This window comes from Balaenoptera borealis (assembly GCF_965194805.1).
Source record: "Balaenoptera borealis genome assembly, chromosome: 2".
Taxonomy (NCBI): Eukaryota; Metazoa; Chordata; class Mammalia; order Artiodactyla; family Balaenopteridae; genus Balaenoptera; species Balaenoptera borealis.
In genome coordinates, this window is record NC_138867.1 from 97,670,646 (window position 1) to 97,680,536 (window position 9,891).

General features: G+C 38.8%; 1 long non-coding RNA gene across 1 annotated transcript in view; it reads right to left on the minus strand.

Annotated features, from left to right (window-relative positions):
- LOC309622584 overlaps nt 1–9,891 on the minus strand; it is a 1,043,817-nt gene that overhangs the window by 821,182 nt on the left and 212,744 nt on the right. The gene's annotated exons all lie outside the window — the stretch shown is intronic.

Sequence of the window (9,891 nt, forward strand, 5' to 3'; positions counted from 1 at the left end):
TTCTACTTTTAAGACATAACTCAAATCTGATAATATCTTGTCTCTTCCATGGCTTTCACTCACATCTAATCCACTGTCATATTTCCCGTGTACTAGTCGCCTATTGTTGACTGTCTTGGCTAGCTATTACCCCAGTAATGCTGTGCGACATACCTCTCAAAACACAGTGTATTAAAACAACAAACATTTTTTCTTATGAGTATGGGTTGTTAGGTCAGCATTTAGGACCTATCAGTTCTAACAGATAATTGACAGTCACGCTGTACGTTTGTTTCATTTTTTGCCATTCTCCTGGGTTTTTATACCTGTCTACTTCTCAGATCTGCAGTTTATTTGGGTTTGATATTTCCCACCCCCTGACTATGGGGATTAGTTCAGGGATGGCTGTGCATACGGTATAATGGATATTAGGCCTCATGGGTAATGAAGCAGAAGAGGTGCCCTCTCTTTCTCCAGACAGTGGGGGGATGACATAGTATGTGCCTGGAAGATGTATTCATTCTTCTGCTGCCTGAGGGGTGAGCCTGGAGCTGCTGGGAGACCACTCATGAGCAGAGGGGGAGAGACAGAGAAAAAGCAGTTTCCTGATGACATCATTTGTTCAAACCTTGCCTGAAACCAATATTGCTTCTGGAGTTTGTGATTACAGGAGCCATAAATGTATTTATTATTTAAGTCTGCTTGCACTGGGTTTTCTCTCCCTTGAAACTGACAAAGTTCTGACTGATAGAAGATCTTAGGTCATAGCACCATTTGCCCTGGAGGGAATGCCCTCGCTACCCTGCAGATAAAGACGCTTCAGACCAGAAGGGAAACAAATGTTCATTAAGTGCCTTGTGCTATGGGGAGCATTGCATATATCACCTCATTTACTCCTCAGGCAATCCTCAGAGGTAAGAATTATGCTGCCTAGATTTAAGGCAGTGGAAATTGAGGTTCAGGAACACTGGGGGATTTCCTAAACTTGAATCTCTCATTTGGCTTCAATCTTACGTGAGGTGACAGAGGAAGCTGCATGTGGGAATGGTGATGCAATTCCTAATGCCTGCATTTCTAGCCTTTGACTAATCATGCTTCATGTTGTGCATATTTTTGTCCCCATATTTCCCATTGATTTCTCACTTCAACACATCTAAGTTTCAGTTTGTTTGCTGCCATATTATTACGGGTACTTGTAACCATTCTGACAAGAGTGCAGACATACTGCTTGCTTGATACGTAATGTTGCAAGCATAAAAGTATCCACATTCTGGATGAAGACGGATGTGGAAGCATGTATTTAACAGCTCAAATCAATAAGACATTTGCCCAAAGGAGCAGATTGATTTTATTTACACCTGCAGCAATGGGCTCTCTCTATCTCTCTTCCTTGGGGCTTATACTGCTCATGGCATCGACAGTGACAAGACTGCCGGAGATCAATGAGAATGGAAACCACATTTAGCTATGGTCAGCTGCAGCTGGAGATTTAGCTATCTGTAACTGACTTAAAGGCAAAACAGTTGAATTTTCACAGTGTACTCAACTCTACTTTCCTTAAAGGCATTTCTTACTAAGTAGAAGGTTTTTGTGTTAACCATGATGTTCCGGAAAGAGGTCTTTAAAGGATGAATTCTCCAAAGGGAGAGGAAGCTGAGACAGGAGCTGACTTTGTCTGTGGAGGTAACACTCACTGCAACAAGCTCAGTTGTTTTGTGGTTCTGGATGGTAAGTTCAAGGTCCAACTCTCGAGTCTCTAGATGACTTTGACAAGTCATTCCTCCCCATGACAGCTAAGCGTCCTTCCAGAATTTTGATGGTCAAGTCAATCTGTAGGTTCCTTAGGATTAAAAGAAAAAATTGGCCTTTCCTGTACTCTGCAGTTGACAAATGATAACCCCAGGCCCAATGCTTGGTTTTTCTCTTCTCAGTTTGTTAGTCTTTCAAACTTTATAATTATCTCCATAGCAACTGCTGTCTCTAACAGCTTATGCAGTTTGATCCACATTCAGTAAATGTAGCACCTCAAAAATCTTGGATTGCCATGTGACTGTCCCCAAGTCTGTTTGTGCTAGGGCTGTCCCTGGGTCATCCCTGAGTGGTACTTAGGCCAGAAATGGCAAACAGACTCTGTGTAATATGCCAACTGTGAATAAGCAAGAGTGCCTGCCTGCAACCATGGGGGGAGGCCTATAAGCCAGGCTGTATCTGGGTTCAGTTGGAAAGAATTCTGTTATTGATTATCAGGCTCTTATTTGGGTACCACACAGCGGAAGTGATGGTATCACCCTTTCTAAGTGTCTGAAATGGAGTATTAGTGGCTGCGTATTTGTATTTGTCAGTTAGGCAAGGGCTCAGGAAGGAACAAAGCAGTACTTTTCATCCTGACTCAGGCAGTTCTTTGCTTCCCAAGCTGCAGCTGTTGCATTGGCCAGATGGCTGTGGAGGTGTTCTGAAGGCCATGAAGCTGGGAGTAGCTTCCGGGATCTGGATGGACCAGTGTAAGCCTCAAGCTGAGGGGAGCTTAGAACGGCAGCCCAGACTGGGACCTGGGGCAGGGCTTCACAGGGTGTGCACACTGAAGGCTACACTGGTATTTGAACTTCAGCCTCTGTAGGCAGGTGAAGATAACCTGTCTGCTTGTCCTGGGAGAGTTAAATGCAACTTGAGCTGTGCTGGATAAAGTTGTTTTCATGTGGACCTTACCATGTAAAATAATTGTAATCTCTAGCTAAACTTAACAAATTTTATTTTAGCCAGGATTATAAACTATTATATTATATTATATATATATATATTATATAAGCAATATATATAAACTATTATATTATAAACTATTGATCCTCTTTAACCATAACTCTTGCTTTCACTGGGGATAGTTTTTGAGTGCTACCTCATCTTGAATAGTTGAACCACCATTTTTCAGATCAGCTCTTATTAAGTTTCCAATTAAGACACTTAATATAATAGATCACAGTCCTAGAATAATTCGACTATGTCAAATTAGGCTCCCCAAATTGGTCTATTTATTAGCAATTCAACAATCATACTCATATTTCAGAAAATATTCTGTCATCTCTTGTCCACACCTATTACTCTTCTTGTGAATTTCAGTAACATATACCAAATCAGTATTACATCGTATTCATTTTGATGTTTTAAGTTGTCCCTATTGAGAGAGTGATGGGGCTTGGGTTTTATATGCTTCTTTATACTCTTGTAACGATTAACACAGTGCCAGATAGAGCAAAACGTGTTAAGATGTGTAAAACATTAATATAATAGTGTTGTTTTAATGAAATAATGGCTTCTTTTGCTAGTCTAGCAGGAAGAGACTAAGTACTAGATCTGGTAAAGGAGAATTCAGCATCTGATTCATTCCTTAGTTACAGTTAAAGGAAACTATAGACCTAATGTGTGAACTTGTCAGTTGCTGCCTTGTTCCACTGAAACTTTACAACTGATGTGGGCTTAGTTTTTTCATAGATGGTTAAGTCAGCCAGAGGAGGAATTTACAAGTCAGTGAAGAACTTGGTAGAGAGGATGAGCCTATTAACTACAACTTCACAGAAGAATTTTCTCTATTCTCTTTTATGTATTCAAACCATTTTAACTAAAGGTATAAAAAGTATCTTAAAGTATCTTTTTGGAATGCATAATATAATTCACCTTGGAAAAAATGATATCAGGTTGGAATTATAAAATCTTTCTCATTTCTCTAATAAGTTCTACTAATCAAATTTATGGAAGTAGCTTCTCATTTTAGAGCACCTATTTATGCTACATGTATAATGTAGCCTTCGTATGAGTAAAATCTGTGACGTGTGTAATAACTTACTTTAGAGGAGTGAAAAAGCAAAAGCTTATCTTGAGAAACACCTCCAGAATGTTCATGTAACATTGAAGGAATTGCTGAGTGCGGTCCCACAATCTTTAAAGGCGGGAATTATTACTGCTCCACACCCAACCTCCCTCTTCTCAATTTGATGTCTTATGGGAAGAGAGAGAATTTTTCTTTATGGTTTGAATTAGGCAAACAATTTGTAATGCATTACATCTGGCCCTCTCAATAAAAATGGACCAAAAAATATTTTGCATTCCTTTGTAAATTAAACTACAAATTCTGTTATTCCAGATGTTTGTCTCCTGACTGAGGATTGTTTTCTGAGAAAGAATATTAATTTCTGAAATGTCAGTCTGGAGATTCTCAGTGTTGTCGGTGATGGTGTTGTACTTCCCTTACATTCAGAATAAAAATACAGAGTCTCATGAGCAGAATGTTACATGGCCATAAGGAAAAGACCAGAATTAGCTGACTTGAGGTGTCTCAACTTATAGCAGGGATTCGTTACTTTGATTATAAAAACCTTTTTATCCTTACTGAGTCTTCTATTAAAACACAAATACTCAGGGAAAGTTAAAATTAAAAGCACAAACTAATAGTGAGGAGTGGGAGGTGGATTATTCAATATTTCATTACACTCCCAAGGCCATGGGAAGGGGATGCAGGCTAAGGAAAAAGAGATTTGAACATAACCAGGAATAGCCAGATAAGAGGAGAGGTTCTTGAACTTGACTGATAATTAGAACCACCTGGGAAAACTTACTTGGAATAATTGGATGGAATTAGTTATAACTCCTTGTGGGCCTTGAAGAAATGTGATCATGGGTTTTAAGTAATCGTTGAATAAATTTTAGAATGTAGGTATGTGTGACAAAAGTACTGTTTTCAATAAAACAAGATGGCTGTATCACCTTAAGACAGGTAGTGATTCTTCCCTAAAATTCACTTTTGTTTTTGTTAGACAATAAGATATTGGCTTAGATAATGAAATAAGCAATATTTTTTCTTCTCTCTTTTGCATCTCCGACAAGCAAATATATGGTGTATGTGTTCATCTTGATATTTTTTTTAACATAATTGTCCTAGTGAATTATATTATGGTTGGTTGTCATATAATCATTTTGACACGAGAAACATTAGGACAACTAAAGACTTTTTTTGCATTAAAAATTAGAAAAATTTCCTCATGTCTGTGTTACATTTAGTTATATTATATTTAGTACTATTCAGTGCTATGAAGCTTAACTAGAAGGAAAATAAAGAATTGAATAATTTGTGTTCTTTATTTTCGTAACAATTTAGAACAGACCAGAGAGAGTGGTTAGTTTCAGGACTTGGTTGTCTTTGCAGACAGGGAATCTTCCAGATCAGAGCTGTGATTTCCTCCACTATGTAAAACATAGGTCTCCTAAGGTAACATTCCTTTAATTATTTACTCTTACTTTCTTTAACCCCACATGACCATCACTACCGGAACAAAGTCATCAGGGACAAGGACCTGATTTGAAGTCAGTTACTTAGCAGTGAACCAACTAAACCTGTGGATGCTCACTGGTATCCAGTTCTCTTTTCATGGTGATTTGAAGGCACAGGAGAATTGTTTTAATGTATTGTAGGAAGTTGACTTTCTAGTAAAGTGGTAGTTGCTAGAACACCCTGGTGTGAGATAATCTCTGATCAGATGACTCTGTTTAAGACTCTCCTAAGTAAAGATACAGATTCTGGAGACAAAACTCTGCAAACAGAATGAGATATTAAGTGCTTGTGTTGTCACACGACTGGCTTTATATGTTTCCAGTGTAGAATGACCAGTTTTGTATTTTGAGAGGAGAGACACTTACATTTCCTGTATTTGTCATCTACAAATTGCTTTCAGCCCCCGGAAATCATTCTTTTCTCACAAGGACAGTATGGTGTAGAAAGAACATGTATTACTCTGTTCCTTCTACAAAGAGAGACAAAGGATTAGAAGAGGTTAAGTGACTTATCTTAAAGTTAAGTGACAGATGGTAGACATCTCCCAAGGTGTAGAGAGAATACCCCTCCTTATCATTGCCCTTAAGGCCTAACCATGGAGCTGAAGTCCAGGAGAAGCAGGATAGTGGAAGTCTCTTTCCACTCACATGGGATGGTGGGAGGGAGAGTCTAGACTGCCTCATGACAGGTAACTGAGGTGGCTCTGGAGAGGGAATCTCCAAGGCCTTTCTGTTTCTGTAGGCTGTGGCAGGGACCCATGTGTTCTTACTCCCCGAGTGTGTCCAGGAATACAGCTGAGCTGAAAGCAACAGGACTGTCATGGAGCCTGCCTTGGTTAAGAGCAATGCGATCATATAGCCAAGGTAGCGAGTTGAACACTCAGTTGGGAGATGAAATGGAGGTTTGTCCAAGATTTTGTGAGTCTCTGTACACATGAGAGCCTAGGTTAGGTCCCCTTGACCAAAACCAGGCCCCAACCAAACCAAGAGAAGGAAGCAATACCACTACCTACCATTGCCCCAGATTTGAGAGGAACAAAGGACTGCCTGAGGAAGCATCCTCTTCTCTTCACAAGAAGGTTTTAAGCCATAGCCCTCATCTATCCCCTGTACCTCAGACATGCCCAGCAGCGCTGATGAGGGGGCGAAATCTAGAACACTTTAAAATAGATGAAACAGTATTATTTTAAAGGGTTTTTTTAAAGAATGGACAAAATGTATTTTAAATTGAATAGCTCTCTGAACTAAATTTTCGAGCCAGCCAGTAGGGGCTCAGTAAGAAAAGTAGGTTGTTCATTGACTAATTAAGGGACCTATATATATTGTGGTGTGAGTGGATTTGGGACCCCATTACACTTATATATACAGAGAAATTGTCCATTGAAAGCTACTTATAATATACATGGATATTCCTTCAAAATAACTGTTCCCAGATCATGAATTTTGGACTTTTATTATTTGCAGCTCAAGCCTGCAAATGTTTAGAATTATTATAGCTTTTATTTTACAGTGTTCAAGAGTAACTGGGTAAAAAAAATAAAAGAACTCAGAAAAAGTGCTTGCTTTATTAGTCACTTAAATGGGGAGTACTGCCATAAAGAAAAGAAGGGAAATGAAATTTTTAGCCTGAGGCACATAGGGCAAGAATAGTTTACCTAGGGAATTCTGTTTCCTCACCTACTTGTGAATTGGGGGGAGGAGAGTGGAAAATCTCCCACCACTACTTTTGGGCTCCTGTAAGGAGTCAACATTTTTAAATGTTCTGTGCTTATGAAAACTTAACCATTCTCGTACTCAGAATGATGTTTGAGTTTATGTGGCATTTGATCCAGAGTCAAGGGCATCTGATAATTCAACAGAACTACTTCATGAAGTCTCTGGGTCAGAAGTTTGATTACATTATTGTTTTCACTGAAGTTGTAAGTTCTGTGAATTGCTTGTTTTTTCCCCACGTTTGGAAGAGTTGCATTGTTAATATGTAAAAAAAATCTTTAATTGCCCACAGCTGGAAGTTTCCTTCAGTAATTATGAGATTCTTTTCTGCGTTTATATTGTTGATCATCCTGTGTGAGATTCTGTAACAGCCCTCATTTAACTCTTCTAGAGTGCTTGAAAAATTATCACTTTGGAGACAGGAACAAAATCATATTAGCTACTTTTTTCCTTTTGGCATTGGGAGCAGGTTCCCATTGTTGAAAGTAGGCATGATTAAAATATTTTAAAATCATTCTCAATTGTTTTGGGATTAAAATTCCTTCTAGACTCAAGCTTGAAGGCTTTGATCTCAGTCTGAAATTTTTTTTTCTTCTGCTTTTATGAAAAGTAGCTTCACCCATTTTTAATTTTTAGAAGCAAAAAATGCTATATGTGCGCTGGACAGTTTCCAATTTTTTTCCCATTTGAAAAGTGATAAGTTAGCTAGTTTTCTATCAAGACAGATTTATGAAATTATTATTACTTCATCTATTGTTATTTCATCCATTTTAAAATAAATTCTTTAAAATCATTTTCTGAATTTGCCTTTGGCTTACTTTAATGCAAAGCTTTTAGCCTTAGTGAAACCCATTGAGTTGAAAATGACAGCCCTCTACAGAGATTTTACTCACCATCACCACTTGGAATGAATACTCTTTTGGTTGAGAGGCATGATTGTAATTTACATTATCACAGAACTTAACAAACATACATTAATTTCTTCTCCCAAAAAGAGAGGTGAGGTTTCCCTCCAGAGTATGAGACCTTAGCTCAAAAGTTAACACATAAATCTTACATTTTTAACTTTCTCACTTTAAACTTTGCGATGGCGGCTTATCTGGGTGATTGAAAGCAATTTCAGTAAGTGCTAAATCTAATTGTTTCATATTCACGCAGGATCTCTGGGGGTTTTCTTCCATATTCCACTGTGTAATATGTTCCCCAAATTCTCTTCCTCTGTACAAAGAACACTTCCCTCAGGATCTTTTTGTTGCTGGCTGGTTCACTGTACCTGCGTCAGGTTTAGTACATAGCTCTGTAAATTTGTGTTCAGTAACCAGACAACCTTTGCTCAGGAAGGACTTGGAGAGAAGCATGAAACTGTAGGAAACCACGGATGATGAATGTACACTTTTAACAAGGCACTGGAAGAGTCTCTTTGTTTCCCTGTGTGAGATATTACCCATGTAGAGTATTTTGCAGTGACAATAATGGCTAATATTTATTGAGAAATTGTTGATCTAAGTGCTTGGCATGGATCGTCTTACTTCATCCTCACCATGTCTTTATGGAGTAGGTGCCACTATTTACAACTGTGAACCTGAGGAACAGAAAACTGGAGTTACTACTTTGCCCAAGTTCCTACAGCCAGTAAGCATCGAAGGCAGTATGAATCCAGCCATTCCAACTTGAGAGCTTGAGTGCCTAAACTTCTCTGCTGTTCTTGATCTAAATCATGTCTTGATGGTTTGAAGTGCTAGATGGTGACAGTGTGTCACGTCTCAAAATGAGTGCTGCCTGCAGTAATTCCAGACTGCAGTATTAAATTAAATTCGATCTTACGGTTTTCTCCCTAATTCGCTTGTGCTTAATAATTCCTTATGATGCATCACTTTTTTCTAGTCTTCTTAAATATATGCATTGATATTACGTATCTCATTTAGACCATGAAATCACTCATAATAGAGCCTCTGTTTCCCTCATTCGCCTATTCATTCATTCATCCACCAAATATTTAGTGAGCTGACACCGAGTCCCTGGCCTTAGTATATCCTTTATTTACTTGATAACATCTGGTTTCTCAAAACAGCAGGGGCTAAGGAACTTGGAGGGAGAGAAGGGAAAACCCCAGAAACAGTACTCTGAGAAGAAGAGGAAGAGGGGGAGGACATCGCAGGACCACTGGAGGCAGGGAGATGGGAGGTGCAGGATGACCCAGGACCTGGCCAGGAGATGGTGGGCACATATATCCTCATCTAGCTATGTGATGAGACACATTCCTACTCTTGGAACTAATAATGATGTGATGATTCTTTGCATCTCTCACGGCCTGTAGTCCAGTCATCTGCACATTAGGGGTGCTTAACTAATGTTCACTTCAGGAATAGATGAATCACGTAGAGGCACACTGAGAACATATAAATAAGAATGCAAATCAGTCAGATAAGCTGCGAATAAATTCTGCTTGATACATGAGGAGTTTCTCGGTACACTGAATGAATCTTCTTCAGGGCCTGGGTAGCTTGGATATGGGGCTTGATGAATCCTTGGCGTAAGTTAAGTGTTCTCTTCTCCTTGGGAACAATATGGTAGGGGAGAGCTGTTTAAGCCTGAAAGTCTGGTTTTAGCTCATCTTGATACTAGTGTAACATCTAACCCATTCCACATACGAGAAGCAATACCTGGCTACATCTGAGTTACTATAATTTTGGTCTTGAGAGTGCCTTGTATATTGTTTTTGAGTATATTTTATTTTGCTTCCTTCCCTTGGTGGCAAACTGGAAATGTGCCCATGCATAAAATATGCTTTACTCAGTGGTCTAAAAATCACTTAAAAAATGTTTCCCTTTAAAAGACTTAATTTATAGAATTGGGCAGATAGAGGAAACAATGAATTTA